The following is a 24,717-nucleotide window of genomic DNA, read 5'->3' on the forward strand; positions in this document are numbered from 1 at the left end:
CTGAGTTGAATAACAGCCTTGTATAAATAAAACACAAAGTGCTTCTCTCAAATGCAGCATAAGCGCTAGAGGCCAAAATTCTATCTGTGTTCTCTGCAGGTGGGACCTTGTGCAAGACACTTCCATGATGCTGGTGTCTTTTAGACTTCATGCCTTCTAAATTTCTTTCCAACTAGGATATTTTAAGAATTGGTGCTACATTCTGTTCTTTGGTGCACTGTGGATGCCCAGAACTTGAGTTAGGAAGGAGAATAATAGAGGCACCGCTCATGGAGGATTTTTGTTTCAAAGGCAATAGATAAGGCGAGGATTCAGTATGGTCAAAATTGCCCTATGAAAGTGTCTTAGGTAGACTTTTCCTTTGCTTGTACCTCAGGTGAAGAACTGAGATTGGCTCACATTTAGGAGACATAAAAAACAAACAAAATAAAATTTAAAGCACTAGAGATCCATTCAGCAGGAGAAGACACATAATGAGAAAGGTTGTAAGACTTGAGACCAGCGAAGGAGATGGCAGCAGATCCAACCCTCATCTGTCCTCCTTTGGGTGCATGTGCATTGAGTGGAATGGCAATTGGTGTGGCTTTCACAACAGAATGTTCTTTTCTCTCCCTGGTGTGTGGCTGAATTTGCTCAAGTTAAGTGATCCTGTGTGTAGTATTAGGGGCACAGCTACCATTTATTGACCAGACCACGCTTCTGAAAGAATTAGGGGGAGGAGCCTAAAATGTTTTAGCGGCAAGATTCACTGTCTTAAAAATTCAATGCTAAGGGAAGCATTTCCCCTTCCCCCCTTCTTCTGCTTCTATGTCTGTTTTGGAAAGCAGCCAGTACACCCTCTGATTTCTTCCCGAGGCCAAAGAAATGCCAATTCAGCATCAAGAGCCATCGGGAAGTGATTGAGAGGCTGGCAAAATCCCAGATCTTATATTTAGGACTGAACAGTGTGAGGGAGGTCTTTTTATTTCTCACAGAGAAATGTCAAGACATTGTATTCCTCAAATAGCAAACATTGCAAAGGAATGGACATGTGGATTTGGATGTAGCTCCTGGACTAATTTAATTTGGTTATCACTGTTCACTTTTTGATACAGGAGACTCATTTCTGAGCATCTCCTTTGAATTTTTAAAGACAAGAAAATCCCAACAGTTTCCAGCTTTCACCACAACTATTATCACATTCCAAACTAATGCATCTAAGTATGAAGAAAGGGTAAAATTTTGAGGAAAAAAGTCCAAAGCCTTTAGACAAATTAAGATTTTAAAACATAAAAGAGTGAAGAAAATTAAGTACGTGCTCAGCCTCTCACTTTTATTTGGTATTGAATGGAGTTAATATAAACCCAGATAAAGCTGGAAACTAAAATGCTTAGGTTGTGGAGCTTGTTCAGTAATTGGAATTCGTAGTTGGATTCTCAAACTTGGCCACAGAGGGTGGTCCTTAGGTGAGCCGGGGAGAGGGGAGTTCAACCACTTACCACAAATGCTACAGATCCTCAGTCTTCTGCATGGGGCACTCATCTTCTCTCTGATGCCTTCCTACCCCTGCCCTTGCTCTAGGCCTCTATCCTGCTATCCCTATTCCCTTCCAGCTCTTACCTCACTCTTAACCAATCACTCTAAAGCATTAACCAAGAATAGCTTAAGGTGTTTTCTCTCCCATTCAATAATTCAAACTTCAAAGGATTGACTCTCAAATGGAAACTTTTCAGGTGTGAAGAAAGACATTTTGAGACAGGGAGCCCACCCCCACCCCCTAACATTTCTCTTATAAAAACTACTGTTGGGCAACTCACTCTCCTTGCTATTGCTCACAAATAATTGATTTTAAAAAATGCTTCTTTGCCAGAATATTAAACTCCACAGGGGCAGAGACAGTACTCGTCATTCTGTCTCTAGGACACAGCATGGTGTGAAAAATGTGCTCAAAGATGGAAACTGAGGAAGGTTTTAGAGTCAAGGAATGGTGGAGCTAGGGGGCTACTTGGAGCTCATCTAGTGCTCCCTCTCACTACAGATGAGAAGAACGAAGACTAGAAAAGATAAGGGCAACTGAGAGTTTTTGGCACCATGCTGTGTACTATTCCAGGCACACATTACTTTGATATCATTTCATCCTTCTAATATGTTTTATGGTTAAAATTTTTATCCTCATTACAGATCAGGAGACCAGGCCTCCTAGAGGGTAAGTAACTTGCCCAAAGTCATGCAACTGGCCAGTGACAGAGCTGGGATTCGAACTCAGACCTGTCTGATTCTGATATGTATCTTCACCTTGTCTCAGCCACCTGTCTCCTGGGGAAATGTTTTGGGAAAAGTAGCTATCCAGGCCCAAGATTCCAGAACTTATTAGAGGCAGAGCCAGCATTAAACTTGACATCGCTTGACTCCAATCCAGTTTGGGGTCACTGATTGACTGTAAATAAAGTAACTCTTTGGGATGCCATTGTTGTCTCCATTATACTAGTTCATTTCAAACACTAGTCTGGCCAGTAACAATATCTCAGTACAATAGCTACCAAAAGAGGCCTTATTCCATGGCCCCTCTCTTCTGCTGTCATGGGAATGAGCTCACATTTCTGACCACCCTAGGTTTTCCTTCTCTTTAGGGGTTTTTCCCGATGACTTATATGTCTTCACTCATTTTTCAGCCTTTTCTGCTCTGAGTTGGCAGCTGTTCTGGAAGAATGACTTTGCTCTTGCAGGGCCTCTGCAAAATCCTTGGCATAAGTTGAGAATGATTTCCAAAAAAAAAAAAAAAAAAAAAGATAATCATTTTTGTGTTTTCTTCTTCTTTGTGTTCCATATAACTTTGGCCTTGCTGCTTGAGAGATTAGCGATCTGATCATGTTACCACCCATCTTACTGTCACTGTTCCCCACTGCTCAAGGCCTTAACAGGACATGCTTCTTATATGGGCTCACTCTGCTCCCCAGGTTTATTCCCCTATGCTTTCTGCCATGTATCCCTTGCTTCATCCATAAGAATTTCCTGAATTTTCTATGCCTTCCCATGTCTATATGCCCAGCATTCCTTCTTCTCTGATGAGTAAATTCCAGCTCATTTTTCAAAATCTAGCTCAAGTTTGTCACTTTTCTAGTGCCTCTCTCAACTCCTGCAGGGCAGTGCTAGTGACCTCTGGGCTCTCTATAGAGTACTTTGCACAAATCTCTCTGATAAGGGAAGCAGCAGGGTAGTAGGCTTAGGAGCATCTATTTTGCATTCAAATCCTGGCGCTGCTTCTTTTTAGTTATATGACCTTGAGGAAGTTACTTAACTTCTTAAACCTCAGTTTTTAAATTATTATTTAGAAAATAGGGGTAATAATAATAATGTTGCCTCATGAGGTCATTGTGAGGATTATGTTGATGATCCGTGTAAGATGCTCAGTACAGTGCCTGGGGACACAGTTGGTGTTTAATGACTTACACTCTCATTGTGATGTAGTTTTTTTTTTTTTAAATGCCTGTGTCTCTTACTAGATTATAAGCTTCTAGAGGTCAGGCATTTGAGTCTTTTCCTTCCATGGGTCTTCCTCTGGTACATGATAGGAAGAACAGCTACATGGGTGAGTGGTCAGCGCAATTGACAAGGGCTGTGTTCTCAGAAAGGTCCTGTGCTTGGGGTTAACTGCTCTATGTCGCTGTCTTGAAATTCTTAATAATTTTATCTTTACATTTGTATTTGTCTGGGTTAGTGTAAGTGAAGTCCAATGGGACAGTGAGGTGTGTGTCAGGGGGCTCAATGCCTGGGCTCACACTGTCTTCCCGCTTCTCCAGGATGGACTCCGGACTGCCTGCTCTGTGCCTCTTGGTGCTCTGGTCCTGCCTATCCTCCACTTCCATGCTTGTCCTAATACTGCTGCTGCCTTCTGCTTGAGGTACTGACCAGGTCACATTCTACTGTCACTTTGAGCCCTCAGCAGGTCCTGGGCATGGGTAAAGAAGGTTTAGAGTTGAATGTGTGCCTCATGTTGTCTTAGATGGGGCAAGGGAGTGGCTGTACCTTTCCCAGGCTGGAAGCTCCATGGTGCATTGGGTGTATGACTCCGTAGGGGCCTCTCATTCACTACTAGATTCAGGTGCCAGTGCCTCTAGTGCAAGGGTTGCAGTCCCTTGATGGGGATGCCTGTCTGTTGTGGATTGGGGTGGCTAGCTCATGGGCAATGGAGATCGACTTCACTGTCCTGGGTGAGGCCTCAAATTTTCATTTTGCGGTGGGTCTGCAAATTACATAACCAGCTCTACTTGTAGGTGCTCAACAACAACAACAACAACAAATGCTCATTGAAGAAATGCAAGGTGAAGAGGCCAGGGAACGTAGAGTGAAGATAGAAGAGGACTGGGTTCTTTTTCAAAAATCACCAGCCTAGAAAGGCAGATGGCAAGTTAGTAGACTGCTGGAGAGCCGGACAGGAATGTGCTATTTTACAGTCCAATCTAGAATGACATGTGCTTTTCCATGTTCAAATACACGTTCACTTTCCTCTTCTTAATTCAGTTTTACTCACTTCTTCCTTCCACTCACATTATCCCAAGACCCCCAAAATATCTTCTTTTATTTCCTTTGCCAGGATGAAACAAGGATCTACATTTGGAAGATGGGCAATACAGTGATAAAATCTCATTAGAAAGAATTCCTTATCGTGAATATAATAACTGTGTTCAGACATGTTAAGTGCTTTCTCTTTAGCAGGCACTGTTCATAATGGAAAAGCAACGGGTGATAAATTCTCAGCAGCTTTCAACACAGTCTTTACAGAGAACTTCCCACGGGTGAGGGGAGAGAGGGACTCCGGCTGAGTGCTTTCCAGATCTTATACTCTGCTTGCAGCAGCTATCTCTCAGTTGTCCTCCATCTCCAAACCCCCACAAACATCCCAGTCCCTAATTATTGTGCCAGGAAAGTTCACTTCAGCTATTGTAATTTCTTGTGTGTTATATGTTATATGACTTTATAAAAGAGGACTGGGGTAAACTAGGCCAAATCATATCATCAAATATTTATTAAGACCCAATAGAGTGAAAAAACTCTTCATTTGCTAGTTCAGTTCTGGAAACACACACAGACACAACACACAGACACACACACACACACACGCACACGTAGATGAGGCATCAATTTGGTATCATCTTCAGTGTATGCCGACTGGGCATATGATTTATAGCAAAACATTAATTAAAATGAAATCATTGAAAAATATCAGGGAGCACAGTGGAATTCTTCATAACAGGGTGTGATCTATAGCAGACAATTAGAAGCATACATCAAGTCATCCAATTTGCCTGTTTGGGAAAGGCAGGGGACAAAAGGCAAACATTAGGAAGAAATAGACCTCAACAGAGGTTGTTTTGCAACATCCACCATGAAGTTTCACATCCAGCAGTCCTCTTTCTCCACAATACTGAATAAGCCTGCAGTTTCACCTGAAAGATTTTCCAACTTGTAATTTCTCAACCTTCTTCCTCGGGTCTCTGATAGCCTGAGCCACTGGCTTTCATTCTGCCCTCCATTCCCTTTCCTTTCTTTCCCCTCCCCTATTTCTCACATTTCTCTTTTGCCCCCTTCTTTTAAAGCTAGGGACAATGTTTGAAATGCTAGATTTGCCATGTACCTCCAGGCTCAGCAGCATTTCATGTGCTGCATGTTTTTACATTAATTTATCAAAACACAAACATAGCAAAACCGCAATGCTAATATGAAGTATATACTCTGTCATTAAAAAAAAAAAGCAAGCAGTGAAAATACACAAAACAAACCCAGCCAGCATTCAAACTGCTTTGAAAATAAAGTGGGATATGTTTGCAAGGATTTAAATTGGTAAATTATTTGAATTTCTCCACCCCTGGGTGAATGATTTAGATGGCCTTGACCCCAGCCTGACTGCAGGGATTAATGTGGGATAATGATTGCTGAGGCTATCATTGCAGCCGGCATCATTAATTATCCTTATTGATTGCAGCTTTCAAAGATAAAGCATTATGCTGACTGGAAAATACCCTCTTCCTGCAAGGTCAAGGCTAAAATAGGGAAGCTAAATAATTGCATTAACAAACAAAGAAATAAAAATAACCTCTCAGAACATTGTGTAATTAAGATCCAATTACAACGTTTGTTCTTGTTTACAAAATGACAGAGTTCTTCTTGTCAAGTCATTTTCCCGAAAATTGCTTCAGTACACGATAATTGCATTATAGCAGGTAACCAGAAGGGAGCATTAAAGGAAGGATCAGTTTCCTTGGATAGCTGCCACTGCTCTTGCTGTCTGACTCACCTACGAAAGTGTGAGAGCCCTGAGGGACTCGTCTAAAAATACTAATGATATGTTAAATGAAGGGGGTTAGATGGAGGAAGTAATAATTGGGCCTCAAATCCCATTATATTTCTTTTGGATAGTGTAATGGAGCTTAGAGTTATCCCAAGGATGTTATCGCCGACATCTTTCTTTACACCCTTCTCTGGCCACATCATTCTCATTGCTGTTAGAATCTTGGCTCCAAAGCCCTATTTGATTGTAAATATCTCTGGTGAAAGAGATCAGTATTACAACTTCTCTGCTATTGATCAGATTTTGGAATTTTTTTTTTCTGTTTTAAAACAAGAGGCTTTTAAGGGTAAAACCCAAAGCTATGCATGGTTTGCTGTACAAAAATATTTTTAACAAATTGCTTATGTTTTTCTTCCACTAAAGGTCTTCTGCTATGTGCCCTGAAGCAGCACCTATTAAGGTTGGATTAGAGAAAGGGTGGCCTTGGGCACCTGGGAGCTTCTGCAGGAGTGGTGAGTCTACTTTTTAGTGGTGGGGCTTATGACCTATGCCAGGCATATGGTCTTTTGGGAACTTAGTTCCTTCATCTGAGAAAGTGGGGATCATTAATACGATCCTGCCTAAGTCAAAATGAGTTGAAAACTGAGGAGATAATAATAACAACAACAAAAACCTTCTATAGAAGTAATTTCTTATATAGTGGGAGTACTTGAATAGAAGATGTTGTCAAAATAAAGGGTAATGCTTTATACTCCCCTTACTTTGTTAAAGGGAGGCAAGGGAGAGAGTGAGAGAGAGCACGCCACCATTCATGACTTTCTTACAATGGGTTAGGTACAGTACTGAACATTGTAATTATTTCATTTAGTCCTCAGAACCACTGTGTGATGGATACTATGATTATTCTCATTTTATAAACAGACGGGAGAAACTGAAGCTCAGAGAGGTTAAGTAATTTTTCTGCTAACACACAAGTGAGAAGTGATGGAGTAAAGATTCAAACATGGGTCACAGCTAACTATGAACTCTGCTTCCTTTTGATGCATATAGTTCCAGGAAAGACTATAATTCTAGGCTTTCATCTCTGCTGCTTGAACCTAGTCTCCTTTTTCAGTTTCATCTACTAGCCTCATGCATTCTACATTTCTTACTATAGAAATGAAAGATGAGTACCTTCTTGTAAAAATTCTGCCTGGTGCAGTGGCTCACACCTGTAATCCTAGCACTTTGGGAGGCTGAGGCGGGTGGATCACTTGAGGTCAGGAGCTCGAGACCAGCCTGGCCAACATGGCAAAACCCCATCTCTACTAAAAATATACAAGAATTAGCTGGGCATGGTGGTGCTCACCTGTAATCCCACCTACTTGGGAGGCTGAGGCATGAGAATCACTTGAACCCAGGAGGCGGAGGTTGCAATGAACCAAGATCATGCCACTGCACTCCAGCCTGGGTGACAGAGCAGACTTTGTCTCAAAAATAAATAAAATAAAATAAAATAAAATAAAATAATTTTTAAAATAAATAAAATAAAAAATAAAAAATTCACAAAATTCCTGAGTTCATAGAATAGAATGGGGAAGGCCTTTAGGTCTTCAGAAGTAGCAACTGTTAAGAGTCTGGTGTGCCTTTTATACAGCCTACTTTTTGTATACACAGATACAAACACATTATTTTTTATTTTACATATAATGGGATTATAAGTTTTATTCTGCAACTTGTCTCATTTCCTTAAGAGTATGCCTAAGAGAGATTTCCAAGCAGTATATAGAGATCTATCTGTTTATTTATAGACTTTCAGTATTGGAATGTATAATAATTTATTTAAACTGACTTTTATTTTGGGGCATTTAGGTTGTTTCCAATTGTATAATTACAGTCAATGCTATAGTGAACATCTGTGTAGATCTATCTTTATGAACACGTGAATATTTTTCTAGGTTGTATTACTAGAAGTCAAATTTCTGGGGCAAAAGATGTACATGTAAATTTTGATAGATAATAAAAATTTGCTTCTCCAAAAGATGGTACCAATCTATGTTACCACAGAATGTGTATATTGTAAAATGTGCATTTTTTTCTATATTCACAGACATAGCATATTATTAGTCTTCTAATTTTTCAGTCAGTTTTTTGGATGAGAAATTATATACTTTTGCTAATAAGTTGCATTTTTATAGTGAGGTAAAATATTTTTATATGTTTATTGGTCATTTGTCAATCTATCTTCTTACATAGTAACCATTAAAATACTTTGCTTATTTTTCCATTGAGTTACTTAATAGGCATTTGTCTTTTTCATTTTGTTTTGTTATTGAAACATCCTAGCATCCTGGCCCTGTTAATTTGCTACTCTTGCCTAAGTCACTGAAGCTTGAGGAAATGATGCAAAGTCACAGGGATAGTTGATTAATATTCTGTAGCAGCTCTGATAGTGCCATAGGCTGTGTCCTTACTAGACTGTTTCTGGCTGTCTAATCTCCTTTTGTTCTTGCTCAAGTTCCAAGCTTTCCATTGATGTGGTGAGCTACCTGATGGCCTTCTAAAAATTCTTTTTGCTTATGTTAGCCAGAGATCATTTCTATTGATTGCAATGAAAACTCCAAAAGTTATAGTAATTAACAAGAGAGTAGATCATAGTCAAAAGACCCTCAAGGAACTGAGGAAGAGCTGGAATTGGTTACATAGCCTGAAGGGAGATGAAGGCAATGGGAATCCTACTGGTATTCAAAGATTTGAATTTGGCAGACCCTGGCAAGAGATGGTGAAACAATTATTATGATGTAAAATTATGTGAATTATTGCTTGTGGTGATCTAGAATGAAGTGTCTATTGAGGATAAGACTGTGGATAACAATTTTGTTATTGTCACAAGGTAGTATGAGGAGACATGAGAAATTCAAGGCTGTGAGTAGGATAAGTGCTCCAGGGTCCTGGGCATCTTAAAGAAAATAAAAAGTCTCTTAAGTTTTGACTCAAGGCATTGGGCTGAAACTAGAAGATTTTCATGATAGCTTCCAATACTTTCATGAAGACTTTCCAAGACTGAAGACTTTTAGATGAAGCTAAAAGTGTCTTTTATTTCTTGAAACCCAAGGACTGATGTTACTCAATATCAAGTAAAGATTTAATCCTTTGAGCTGCCAAACTTATGCCATCAGTTGAATTCATAGCTTCATTGGATCCTTTACGTGAAAGTAATTATATAATAAAAGAATGAAAGAGAACTGGAATAGAGATATACAAGAGATTTCAGATGACTGGATTATGCTGAGCCCGAATTCCGTGTAAAGTTCCCTTGCTCTCCAGATTGAGCAGCTTCTCCTCCATGGTCAGATGAGGCTATTATCACATTTACACCTGAGAAAGGTACCTTGTGAAAGAATGCAGGTAGTCATCATTCCCTTCTCCATACATTGTCTCTAGTCATATAATTAGGTAACGGGTTAGATGCCAGAGTATGGCTTGGGGCTGATTTTAAAAGTGAACATGCAAGTAGAAGAACTTATATACTAAAAATAAATGAATTAATTAAAAATTCTTATTGCTGTATAATATTCCATTGTGTGAATATGAAACAATTTGTTTATTCATTTTACTGTTGATGGACTTTTGGATTATTTCCAGTTTTGAGATAATATGATAAATGCTTTACTTAAATGTAGTTTATGGTGAATTGCATTTTTGTTGGGAATACACCAGGGACAGTATGTATGTTTGATTTTAGTAGGTAACAGTTTGTCAAAGAGATTGTACTAATTCACATTTTCACCAGGAATGTTCAAGAGTTTCACTTGCTCCATATCCTTCTTTACCAGTACATAAAACTGTTAGTCTTTTTCATTTCAGACATTCTGGTGGGTGTTCTTACTGAGGTTACCTTACCCTGATGACTAATGAGATTGAATACTCTTATATGTTTATTGATTATTTGAATATTTACTCATGTGAAATGTCTCACATGAGGCATATGATCTAAATTTCTTAACCATTTTTTTCTGTTTGATTACCTGCTTTAAAAAATTGATCTGTGGGGATTATTTACATAGTCTTTTACTTTGTGGCTTGCCTCTTGCCTAATGGTGTCTTTTGATGAATGTTATCTTTTAATTTTCTGTCTATGGCATCTTTCTTTGTATAGAAATTTAAATTTTTGAGGTACTCAAAACTGATTTTTTTTTGTGGTTTGTAAATTTTGTATATTGCTTAGAATGGCCTTTTTTCTGCCTCAAGATTTAAAACCTCATTTTTCATACTTTTAATTTTTTTTTTTTTTTTTGAGACAGAGTCTCACTCTGTCGCCCAGTCTTGGAGTGCAGTGGTGTGATCTCGGCTTACTGTAAGCTGTAAGCTCTGCCTCCCGGGTTCACACCATTCTCCTGCCTCAGCCTCCCAAGTAGCTGGGACTACAGGCACCCACCACCACGCCTGGCTAATTTTTTGCATTTTTAGTAGAGATGGGGTTTCACCGTGTTAGCCAGGATGGTCTCGATCTCCTGACCTCGTGATCCACCCGAAAGTGCTGGGATTACAGGCGTGAGCCACCGCGCCTGGCCTTTTAATTCCTGTATTAGATTTATCAAAAATATGAAATTGTTTGGTGCTACAAAAGATATCAAAAAATATATATTTCAGAGAATCAACTATAAGTTATTACTATTAGCAAGAAAGGTAATTAGGGTGACCAGACACAAGATCAACATATAGAAATAATTACACGGCAGTTAAATATACTTAGAAAATTTAAATATACTTAGAATATTTAGTGAAGATAGGATACCTTTATCAATAGAAAGTAGAAGATAGGATAACTTTATCAATAGAAAGTAGTAACTATTACATAGTATATACCTTGATCTCCACACTGTCTTTTGCATTTGTAATGCTCTCTTTATAATAAAACACATTCTTATGAACACATAGATCTGTTTTAAAACTCCTTATTCTATTCCACTGAACTATTTGTCTATTTCTGCATCAATATAATACTATTTTAGTTATGAAAACCTCTAAATATATTTTGATATCTGGTAAAGCAAGTGCTATCACATTGTTCATTTTCAAACATTCTTGCCATTTTCTCTTTTACATAAATTTAGAATCAGCTTGTCAAGTTTCATAAAATTTTACTGTTAGGATTTTGATTGGGATTGCATTAAGTGTATAGACTTATTTGGGGAAAGGATTTATACTTTTATGATACTGGGTCGTTTTATTTAGAAGCTAGATATACTTCTTCAATTAACAAAATATTCTCTTATGTTTCTTCATAAAGTTTTAAAATTTTCTCCATATAGTTCTTATTCATTGCGTGAACATTTTATGCCTGAGTATTTTATGGCATACAACTACTTTCTATTGGTAAAGGTATCCTATCTTCACTAAATTTTCTAAGGATATTTGACTGCCGTGTAATTATTTCTATATGTTGATCTTGTGTCTGGTCACCTTAGTTACCTTTCTTGCTAATAACAATAACTTATAGTTGATTCTCTGAAATATATATCGTTTATCTTTTGTAGCACCAACCAATTTCATGTTTTTGATAAGTCTAATACATGAACAATTGATTAAAATATTTTGAAAGAAAAATGGATCTTAATTAAGAGCAACAGTTGCTCCCCTAACTGCTGGTTTGTCAAAGAGGAGTGCTACATTTGTGGTAGTTGCTGCATATGTCTGGAATTCTTGATTGGATGTGGAGCACCCCCACATATTACTAATCATCTGCAACCCACATTTGAGAACTACTAAATAAGAAGAGGCACAATTTGTATCAGTTTGCAATTACTATTTGCTCTGGAAAAAGATTTTGTTTTGGCATTATTTATTGCAGCTCTTCCTTTCCTGAATTAGTGCAGATTATTGTAGTTACCTGTATTCCCTATAGATTCCCAAATCCTATTTATTCATTCAGCCAGGATGTATGAGGCTTGTGTTGTACATCAGGCCCAGAGGATCTATAGTGAAACAACACTCGGTCCCTTTCTTCAAAAAGCTTATGGTTTATTAGGAAGTTCCACAAATACATGAATGATTATGGCCTAGATTCCCTGTGTGTGAACCATGATTAAAAGCATGATGATATGGTTTGGCTCTGTGTCCCCACCCAATCTCATGTCAAATTGTAATTCCTAATGTCAGGAGGAGGACCTGCTGGAAGGTGATTGGGTCATGGGAGTGGATTTCATCCTTGCTGTTATCATGATAGTGAGTGACTTCTCATGAGATCTGGTTGTTTAAAAGTGTGTAGCACTTCTCACTTTGCTCTCCCTCTTTTCCTAATTCTCTAGCCATGAAAAGACATGCCTGGCTTCCCCTTTGACTTCCACCGTGATAGTAAGTTTCCTGAGGCCTCCCCAGCCATGCAGAACTGCGAGTCGATTAAACCTCGTTTCTTCTAAATTACCCAGTCTCAGGTAGTTCTTTACAGCAACGTGAGAACAGAGTAATAATACATGATTACACTGGTAATGGGAATTCAACTCAGGGCTTGAATTTTAGATATAATGCTATGTTGAGGGTTTGGAATAGATTCAGAAAATGTTTAATATCCTTCATCACTTCAGACTTGTGAATGTTGGTTGGATCACAGAATTTTAAATATGAAAAGGATCACCTAGTTTATTCTAAAGATGAGGAAAGAGAGGCCCACAGAGGCCATCTGCTTTGGCCAAGTGAGTAATCTGTGTAAATGCCATGATGTGAAATTAAATCTCTCGAGACCCTTCATCTAGGCCATTTTTCATGAGACCACATATAATTTACTCTACCTTGAATGATATTCAAAGCAGTGCTATATTTTATTCTGATCAGTAATTCTTTTGGCCTCAGTTTTAAGATATTATAAAATGTCATTGCTGGGTTTTCAGGATTTCTAAAATTAAGCTTAATTTTAAATTATTGTGTAAAAACATATTATTATTATTGTTTATTTAATTAATTAATTAATTTATTTTTTATGAAGTCTCATTCTTGTCCCCCAGAGTGCAATGGCGCCATCTCGGTTCACTGCAACCTCCACCTCCTGGCTTCAAGCAATTCTTCTGCCTCAGTCTCCCAAGTAGCTGGGATTACAGGTGCCTACCACCACGCCCAGCTAATTTTTGTATTTTTAGTAGAGATAGGGTTTCACCATGTTGGCCAGGTTGGTCTCAAACTCCTGACCTCAGGTGATCCACCCACCTCGGCCTCCCAAAGTGCTGGGATTACAGGCATGAGCCACTGCACCTGGCCTATTTATTTTTTGTTTTAGATGGAGTCTCGCTCTGTCACCCAGGCTGGAGTGCAGTGGGGTGATCTCAGCTCACTGCAATTTCCGCCTCCTGCCTCAGCCTCCCGAGTAGCTTGGATTACAGGGATCTTCTGTAATCCCAGCTAATTTTTGTATTTTTAGTAGAGAGGGGGTTTCACCATGTTGAGCAGGCTGGTCTTGAACTCCTGACCTCAAGTGATCCACCTGCCCTGTCCTCCCAATATTTTTATTTTTTATAGAGGGAAGTTTTGCTCTGTTACCTAGACTGGAGCACAGCAATATGATCATAGCTCACTGTAGCCTTGGATTCTACCACTTCAGTCTCCAGAGTAGCTGAAACTACAGGTATGTACCACCACCACTGGCTAATGTTTTCATTTTTTCTGTAGAGATGTGAGGGGTGTCTCGCTATATTGCCCAGGCCAGTCTTGAACTCCAGGTCTCAGGCAATCCTCCCACTTTGGCCTCCCAAAGTGTAAAAATTTATGTTATTTTATATACAGATCTATTTTTCCTAGGCAGGAGGATATTAGGAAATAAAATTTAAAGTGAAAAACTTAACTTTTGATGGCTAGTCATGCATAGTGTATACTCCAAACAAATGCAGTTGAGTGATGTGGATCATGTGAGAGTTACAATCATTGGCTTTGGATCTCACTAATGCTGGGCTTTCAGCCTAACTATTCCACAGATTCTGTGTATTTGAGCAAGTTCTATAGCTTCTATGTGCCTTTGTCATTCTTCATTGGTAAAATGGGATAATACCTACATTACAGTGTTATTTTGAAGATCAAATCAGATAATATATATAAAAAGCTTAGCACAGAACCTGGAATACATTCCTTGTTATTGATAGATATTAAATTGTTAGACATGGACGACTTCCACTGACTTATATAGTCCCATTTTATCACATAAATTCCCTCCATCTTCAGATGTTTCTGCATGCCTATACTTCTCAGATGTAGTGAAATCACCTGTTAGTAATTAACATTTCACATTATGGTGTGATTGAAGTAGTTTTCTTTCTCATCAGTTTATTACATCATGGTATTAAAATATGATGTTAAAGGTTTATGGTACTGAGGTATATATAAGGCAAGCACTAAAGCATCTTAGCATACTTAAAAGGCTTGAAACTAGTAACTATTTAATTTTAAAGATAATGCCTATATTTTTTTTTGCTGTCAGTAGTCTGACTACTCAACAAAGCAGTTATTGAAACATCTCAGGAATATATGGACCCTGCCTTTAAGAAATTTAAAGTGTAGTTATGAACATAAGACATAACTGTGTGAGAAGAACAACAAATTCAGAATACTATGAAAAATGTGGGGAGATAAATTATTATAATAGAGAAAATAGGACTAATACATAGTTTATATATAGTTAATATATAGTCTATATAATTTATATAGAATATAAAGGAGGGGAGAATATTTTGCCTGGGAAAGCCTGATCTGGGAAAGCCTCATGGATGAGGATGGATGGATCTTATTGAATACGGAAGATTTAGGGGCAGAATGGAGGGAAGGCAGAAGGTGGGGGAGGGACAAATTATGTTCAGGGAACAATTAGTTGATAAATTAACCCTAAAGAGAGAATTACAATCAGATTATACAGAGTGTTTAACCACATTAAGTATGCAAGGTTAAGACATTTAAACTTTGTTCTGTTGGCAGCAGGGAACCATGACCTTCTCAAGTAGGGGAGTTAAATCAGCAACAAGCATTTCAGAAAGATTAATCTATTGGCCAGTATAGCCTGGAATCAGAAGGGAAACTAGAGACAAACAGATCATTCAGTAGGCACAATGAAGAGGTGGTGAAGGGCTTAGTGGTGGAGATGAAAAGGATGGGGAGAATGCAAGATGCATTATTACACCAAATTGCCAACAAATGATTACTGGCTAGACATGTGACAAAGTAGCGTCAAGCTCAGTAAGACTCATAGAAATGGGGAATTCATCAATAGGGGATAAGTTTTGTATAAATTTTTATCAAGTAAAGTTTGGCAAAATATACAAGTGGGATTGTGCCATAAATATTCAAGACTGACATGAAAACATAGATTTGAACATCATCAGTAAGATGTTAAGAAGACAGTGGTGGACAGGAGAGATGATTAGTGAGATTAAGTTTTTTAAGTTTGGGAGTGGAAGGAAGGAATGATGCATGAAGATGGCTGGAGGAGGCTACTAGGTCAAGTGTTTCTCTTCTTTTTCTTTTTTCCAAAGGATGGGGAAGGCATGTGAAGTTTAAAGTTGGAGGTGAGGGTGCGGAGTGCAGTGGCTCACGCTTGTAATCCCAGCACTTTGGGAGGCTGAGGCAGGTGGGTCACCTGAGGTCAGGAGTTTGAGACCAGCCTGACTAACAAGGTGAAACCTCGTCTCTACTAAATACAAAAAAATTAGCTGGATGTGGTAGCCAGTGCCTGTAATCCCAGCTACTTGGGAGGCTGAGGCAGGAGAATCACTTGAACCTGGAAGGCAGAGTTTGCAGTGAGCCAAGATCATGCTATTGCACTCCAGCCTGGGCAACAAGAGCGAAACTCCATCTCTAAATAAATAAATAAATAAATAAATAAATAAATAAATAAATAATAAAAAGTTAGAGGTGATGGGAAGGAATAAAAGGTATTTAAGAGGGAAGAGTTGGGGAGAGGGGCCTTAAAGGGAAATATGAAATCAAGAGGCAGATTGAGATGAGACTCATGATATGATGACTATTTTCCTTGCAATATTCTAGGTAACTTCCTATCACGTTTTGCATGACATTTATAAGACACCTTGCTCAGGATAGTTAAACCTGGATGAAGTAAGAAGAATTTGTCTGTATTTTCTAACTTTTCCTTGGATAAGACTGTCTACGTTGAATGGAGCTGCAAAATAATGTTGCTGCCTCATTTTGCAAAATCAATAAAACTCCAGATATGGATTCTCTGTAGCCTAGTGGTTGTAGGTGAGATAGTTTGCTTCTTAAATTATGCTGGGAAAATAAGGAAAAATACAAGCATTTCCTGACCTAAAATTAAGAAAATGAATCTGTCAACTGCTGAATATTGTTAGAGTGCTAGGGTTTGGATTTGCACTGTTTGATGACTTCCTGTTTTTGACCCCACACTAAAAAGGCATAAAGGAGTTTGGGAAGGAAAGCTTCTTGGAAATCAAGTGGCTCGTCCAAAACAGCATTTTAATGATTTAAGTAAAAACGAATCAGAAACATGTGGATTTAATTTCCCTTAAAATTCACATGGGTTTGAAATTTAAAGGAAAATAGTACTTGGCACAATGTGTTTAGGGTTTGGTTAAACTCAAAACATTTGAAAAAGCCTTTGGAATACTGGTGACTTCAAAATACATATGGGCTTGCCCATCCATGTGGGCATGGTTACAAAACCCTCATCCTTCGTGGCACTGTTCAAACATTCTATCAACATGTTTTGGTTTTCAAAGGCTTAATTAGGATAAAAATAACAAATTTTATTAATTGCCTACTGTGTGCAATCAATAAAGCAGAGGGCCAAAGTTTTCCCCTTTTCACAGCTAGGAAGTCTTTACTGGAATGTGGTCAAGGGAAATCCTCACACAGACAGTCAGAATGGGCCTCTAGCACAATCCTTTGAAAATGAGAATTCTGTTACATTAACCATTCATACTCATATGCCCTGCTATTGCAGAACTCCATAAAATTTCAGGAGCATGAAAAAGGGAAAAGTTATGCTATGGAGTACTGAGTTGGTAATCAAACATTGCCTTGGATTTTAAACAGTTACTTTAAAAGGTCATTTTGGTGCATGCTAAAAAGGCAATACATACTTAAAATGTTACATTTGGGACATTAATTAAAATATGTAAAGAAGACCATGAAAATGAGGAAAACCAGTGGTTGGCAAAGTAATCTCTTTGCAGTTGCAACCCCCACTCACCCACATGGCAAGCCCAGTTGTTAGCAACTCAGTGACAAGGGTATTTGTAATGAAACCCACAGAGGTTCTGCCTGATATGTGCTCATATTATTTATAGCCAATTATATTAGTCCCAAAGCTGAGTGACACCTAGGGAGATAATTGAATTTCTTAGATTTCTCCCTTTACACTCTCTGCCATAATCAGAAAAACACAATTTTGAATTCTCCTGTCTCTTAGGGTAAGACCACGCAGTTCGTGTAATTGGATAAGTCCTCAGGGAAAGCTGGCTTCTCCACTGTCTTTTATAAAACCTTTATGGAAAGCTGGCCTCAATTTTTTAGGTGACTTTTTCAAGAGACAAAAAGGATGAGACTTAAAATAATCTCTTCTCATTGTTACCCAAGGAAGTTTATGAACCTTAATCATACAAAAAGAACTGCTTAAGGAAGTTACCTCATAAGGTCGAGGCTACATGAAAGAAATAATCTTTAGAAAAGGACAGCATTCGTTGTTTGAATAAACAGTAAAATACAACTCTTTAAGAAATCCTTGCTGCCCCTACCTCTTAAGAGAAACTTTTAGATGATTGTGGCTGGTAATCAAATCTTGGGAGAGGCTGTCATATATAGTGCCCTAGGTAATTGTGATCAACTTAGATAACCAGTCCACGAGTTATAAAAAGATGACATGTTGACATATGAGAGATACCAGGAAATATCTATCTACACTCATACAAAAGTTTGTATACTTTTTCTAATCTCCTTTCATATTTATGCTCCTTGATGATCATCTGACATTCTTGGCAAACTTAGGAGGAAATCAACTGTAGATATAATATCCACCACTTTAATTCAGCAAATTTGAGATCCTGAGATTTGAGAATATTGGAGGAAGCAATGCAGCATGTCTTTCATTAAAGGAGGCAGAGAGGTTAATGGGGACTTCTGCATTACTCAGAGCTGGGTTTCTTATGACCCTGTAGCTACAGCTGTATTATTCTCATCTGCTCTGCTGATGAGACATTAAAATATCCCCTTGTCACAAACGGGAATACATAGAAGGTAAGATCTTCCTTGGTCTTGCTCAAATCAGTATGGATTTTTAGCCTTGCTCATTTTGCTGCTGCTGCTACTGTTGTTGCAGAATTGCTAAGGGAGGTACCAGTGGTCTTTTCTTTAAGGATGACCAAAGAAATGGCCAACAAAAACATTATAGGCAATGTGCCTACATAACAGTTATGAAACACATTTCATTTCTTATATTAATTATATAATGGGGCTAGGTATTCATGGCATCAATTACTGTTCATAAAAGGCTCTTTTAAAAGATGGGAATAAACAGAAGATTTTTTTTGGAGGAGGGGAGTATGAATTAAAGCCTCCTTTCTCCCTCCTCTCTTATTTCCACATAAATTAATCCTACAATTTAATAAACTAACAGGTGGTTCCACTTCAGGCTGAGCAGATGTTAGACTGAATGAATGGAGTCCCCTCTTGTGTTCAATCTATCCCTGAGCTCTTTCTTTCTTTATCTCTTCCTGTTCCCTTTTCTTTTCCCATATTTCTGCCAGATTTATGAGCAGCTACAGTATGAACTGTTTTGTTTCAGCAATATGAATATTAATGAGCAACAAATGCTTATTTTAGATGTATTAGTGACATTCATAATTCTGAATGTGTAGACATTTTTTCACCAAATAATGAGGTACCAGATTGCCATACCAGGAAAATTCCTTCTCTTGGTGCCTATAAGTAGATAATTTCTAGTACTTTTCAGAGGGGACTCTAATAAATTGGAAGCTTATTCCAGAAGAAGTTAAGAGAAAATACAACATTAGACTCATCACTCAGAAAATCCCTATGTTGCTCAGATGTATTACTTCAGTAACATCTTTGACTCCCTTCTTGTCCCTGCCCAGTTTAAAAGGAAGAGCTTTCTATGTCTTATTCTCTTCAGATCTAACCTAGAAATGATTTCTTGTTCTTAGTTTCACAGAGACTTTGTTAATAATGGAATATAAGAAGTAAATCAAGAGAGAATTGTAATGTCCCCCAACACAAAGAAAACATAAATATTTGAGGTAATGGATATCCCAATTACTCTGATTTGATCATTATGCATTGTATATATGTATTAAAATATCACATATACTCCCAAAATATGTACAACCATGATATAGCAATAAAATTTTTTTAAAGGCTAGAAGACAGTTGTTGCTTCCAGTAAATCTTCTTATATCTTTTGACCCAGGGACTGGCCTTTGGACAATATTTAAAATAGCAATATTTAGGTGAAAACTATTTTTCATTTATTATACTAAAATTATATATATATATTTTATGCTTTTGACATAAAATCAGATTGTACTTAGTAAAGACTTATTTTCTGAGTCATACTTCTGACTTCTGACTAAAAATATACCTGGAAGCTCATGGAATGTTCCTGGCTCTTCCAAAGCATTAGTAAAAGTCACTTTCTCTGCTTGGGACTCTCCAGACATAGCGGCGACATGGCTGATGAGAGGAAAAAGTCACCCTCAGCAACCAATCATCAAGATTGAGACAAGACTGAAAATATCCATCCTGTTCCTGGCTTTGCCGCTTCCATTCTTTTCCTAAAGCTTATCTTCCAATAAGAAAGGAAGATAAGGAAGAAAGAAGAGAATATATGATTTCTTTTAGTATTGTGATAGTTTCATCTTTGATTTTAGAAAAGCAGCAAAGAATACATTCGATTTCTATCACCGATTATAAGCGAGCCCTCTGGAAAGTTAGGACATTATCTACATACACTAAGTAGTTTCTTCTACTTATAAAATGGAGTTGTCAGAACCTGGTGGGAGATAGAAGGTTCTGAGAAGATGAGGTTAGTGTGTGAACCAGAGTGAGGTGTGGAAGGATTCCCTCAGTGGCCAATAGGTATAACGGCTTATGGTTCTACTTTCTCGGGTCGTATTCTGCATCTCTGATATCATTGGTTTCAGCCTGTCATTACCTTTGTCACCTACACTCTGATTTAGGTTGTGCCTGAGCTTGACTTTGTCTATCAAGCCTTATTCCATAGTGTACCTGATGCTGATCTGGCAATGTGATTCTCGTTTATTAACTTCCTAATTTGCCTTCATGTTTACTGCCTCGATTTCTTCCTAAATCTTGACCTCTGAGTTCTTGAGCCCAGGTTGACAGCCTGACTTCAGCTTTGATAAGTTTTTCTTAACAAGCTTAGCATCAAAGACCTGAGGCTGTCCCCTGATAGGAGCTAGTGTCCCCTGAATTTCATCTCAGATGCTATAGAGATTATTGCTAAGAATACTATCTACCAGGCATCAAGTATCTGTTATGTTCTAGAATTTGTAATATAAATTTTATACATGTTATTTCTAACACAATGTGGTATCTCTAACCTAATGAAGCTGTATAGTGCAGTGTAAGAGTGTAAACTCTGGCATCTGGATCCCTGGATTTGGATTCTTGTCACATTTATTAACCATGTGGCTTTGAGCAAGTTACTTAAAACTCTATGTGCTTCAGTTTTCTTATATATAACATCTAAATAATGAGTATTCATCTTAGAGAGTTTTTGTGATGACTAAATTATTTAAAACAAGAAATATGCTTATGATAGTACCTGGCACAGAGAAAAGCTCAATAAATGTTTGCTATTACAGTTATTACTGTTTTCAGTCAATATTCTTTGGAAGAGTGAGTACATTAAAATATCATTGTTAAAGTTATTTTGTTTAGGTTTCTTTTTAATTACTTAATTAAAGAAATTTTAGATTCTATTATCTTCTAAAGTAGTTATGGTACAGTTATTTTTATTTTTGTTTGCAATGAAAAGTGAACCCATGGAGATATCTGGAAGATATTGTTGTTTTACATTCTTTTTACTTCCCATGGAAGAATACTGCCAAAGAAGTATTGTTTTTGTTTTAGTGAGAAAAGAATTAGAAAACAGGAGAACAAACCAGAAAAAGCTAACACATCACTTAAACTTACAGCAAATTCAACCCTGTGGATGTCTATAATTAGGCAAAACCTGAGATCTGTTTAATGGTATCAGGTATCTTCTTCTTGTTCTACTGACATTTCTGCCTCTAAAGTAACTGGATCTGGTCCTGACTAACATCACCTAAAACGGTGAATTATAAAACTCCATAGCAATTGTTCATTTCACAAGTTTTTTTTTTAAGTACCTACCTTGTCCTAGGGACTGTCTAGCTCTGGGAGTTCAGACATGAACAGGGCAGGCAACGATGGTCCCCTCTTGTCTTTGACATTCTCTGTTTTTGTTTGTTTGTTTGTTTGTTTGTTTGTTTTTTTCAGACAGAGTCTTGTTCTGTCCTCCAGTCTGGAGTGCTGTGCTAGATCCAGGCTGGAGGTTGCAGTGCACCCAGGCTCAAGCAATTATCCTGCCTCAGCCTCCCTAGTAGCTGGGATTACAGTCGTGCACCACCACGCCCGGCTAATTTTCGTATTTTTAGTAGACATGGGGTTTCACCATGTTGGCCAGGCTGGTCTCAAACTCCTGACCTGGTGATCTGCCAGCCTCGGCCTCCCAAAGTGCTGGGATTACAGGCCTGAGCCACCGCACCTAGCCTTGTCTGTGACATTCTAAAGCGGGGAAATGTGCAAAGAAGAATGTAAAAGATGGTGATGTGATGGAGAGTGATGGGGCGGGTGGTTGGGCGTTCTTTTAGGTAGGGCAGTAGAGGAGATGTTAGAAAGGAGCCAGCCATGGAAGACCTGGGACTGAGGGGACAAGCTGAGAACAGATCACATTCAAGAAGGTGCCATGAAGTGGGAATGAACATGGACTATTGGAGGAAATGAAAGAAGCCAATGTGGCTGGAATGTCAGGAGAGGTGGACCATAGTAAGAGTTTAGATTTTTAGGGAAATATAAAGTCACTGGAGAAGTTTTTTTTTTTTTTTCTTGACAGAGTCTCGCTCTGTCACCCAGGCTGGAATGCAGAGGCGCGATCTCGGCTCACTGCAATGGCAACCTCCGCCTCCCAGGTTCAAGTGATTCTCCTGCCTCAGCCTCCAGAGTAGCTGGGACTACAGGCGCATGCCACCACGCGCAGATAATTTTTGTATTTTTAGTAGAGACAGGGTTTCATCATGTTGGTCAGGATCGTCTCTATCTCTTGACCTCGTGATCTGCCTGCCTGGGCTTCCCGAAGTGCTGGGATTACAGGCGTGAGCCACTGAGCCACTGCGCCTGGAGGATTTTAAGCAGAGCAGCCATCTCCAATGTACTTTTAGCCAAGTTCACTTCACTGTTTGGAGAATGGACAGCAGTAGGGCAATCGAGCAAGAAAGGAGAACAAAGAGGACACCATTGCAGTGCTCCAGGCAGCGGCGATGGGGGCTGGGGCTAGAGGCCCACGGAGTAAATATCCAGGGTACATCTTGGAGGTGGGGCTTGGCAATGGATTGGAATTTGGGGAGTGAGGGAAAACTAACCCAAGAATGATTCCTGAATGTTTGACTTATGAGCTGGGTGGGTGGTGATACAATTTCCTTAGATGGGGGAAGATTAAGGAGAAATAAGTTTGAGAGTAAAACCAAATGCTTTGTTTTGATACAATTATTTTTGGAACGCTATGAGCCAAACATTTCAGTGACTGAAAATAATATTTTTGTTGAAGCTATCTGCAGTGGAAAAGGAGATTTGGGGTGTAGAGTATATAAATAATCGAATAACCTAGGTATTAAAAGTTCCACTTTAAGATACAATGTAGATTTGTAAAACGAAACATATAGTTAGTTTAAAAGCTCCTTTTGATTTTTTCCTGTGGATATAAATAGATTTTAAAGTCAAATTGTCCTTTTACTACCAATACTTTGCTTAAAGAATCATAGTAAAAAAAAAAAATTAATAAAATTCTTAAAAAAAAAAAGAATCATAGTAATTGATCTTTTCAGTGTTTTTCCTTGACCGCTTTTATATATCTGTTATTCTTCAAAACTTTTTTGTTGTGATTTTGACAAATTTAATCTTGAATGTTTTTGTCTTATTTTGAGTTGATGTAGTTTCTTCATGATTACATAGAAAATGACTAGCAACAGTGTTAGAATGTAATTCCTAATTGACAGGTGAAAATTATATACTTGTCCTAAGTCTTCATAATGGTCTTTAGCGTGAATGTTATCATTAGATACCCTTTTAAGCAATAAGCTCAGGAAGATTTGGGGCCCAACTCATACATTAATTATCTATGAACTGATTTGGCAGTCATCACTTCATCTATACTTTGGCAGCCTTTGATTTTATTATACAAGCTTTATAAATATACACTCAAGTACCATATCATTTTGCATTAACTGTAGACACTAACAACTACTTTTGGTATATTTAAACACACAGAGACAATGAGTTTCTATCACTTAAAACATAATGAAATACTAAGCTTTTCTTATTCTTGTATTTAGCTAGAGATTATATTACAAGTATAATTTACTGACTTAAAAAATTCCCATCTAGTAGACTGCAGTGCATGCAATGTTATGTGCTGTTTATATAAATAGCGAGGAGGTTAATTCAGACCATTTCATGGAAATGGTTTATGTATTGTAATCATGAGTCAGTACACAATTCTCTCTAAATTTAAAACAATGTAAATTAGCCAAGCCAATTTAATTCTTGCCAAGAAAGAATATTCCTTAAAGCCATGTTTTTAAGTTTATTAGGTTAAATGCAACTATATTCTGTAACTAATAAGTGAGAGGATTTATTGAATTTTGAAACCCACTGATTGTAAGTTATGTTTTTAAAGTTATTTAAACAAGTTAAATATGTTTATAATAATTTCATTTCCTATGTGACATCTAACTAATGAGAAAAAAATAAGGCTAGGAGAGAACTGGAGTGGGTTTAATATTTGCCATGGACACAGCCAAGTTTAAATCCTGCCCAAATGCCACTTCTCAGTCACAGCTTTAAAAGATTAAACATGATTATAGTGGTATTTCTCTACTTTTCTGATATACAAGTTCATGTCAAAGCTATCTTGAAGCCTGCCATTGAGTTTCACCTTTGAGGTGAGAAAGTAGCCTGCTGAGTACTTATTTTAAGGAAGAAGATACACTGCTTAATATAAATTAGGTAGCATTTACAGCTAATATGTTCAACTCTCTTTATACCAAATTCATGTGCATATTCTGAACTGTAAGAAGATAATTTATCTCAGTGTTCTCTCTTTTAGATTATATTTTTTAGATTTGAATACATTTTCCTGTTCTCAAGAAAGTCTGGCTTTCTGCTTGTTCCATTTAGAAGAAAGT

This window comes from Papio anubis, chromosome 2 (assembly GCF_008728515.1).
Source record: "Papio anubis isolate 15944 chromosome 2, Panubis1.0, whole genome shotgun sequence".
Classification (NCBI taxonomy): Eukaryota; Metazoa; Chordata; class Mammalia; order Primates; family Cercopithecidae; genus Papio; species Papio anubis.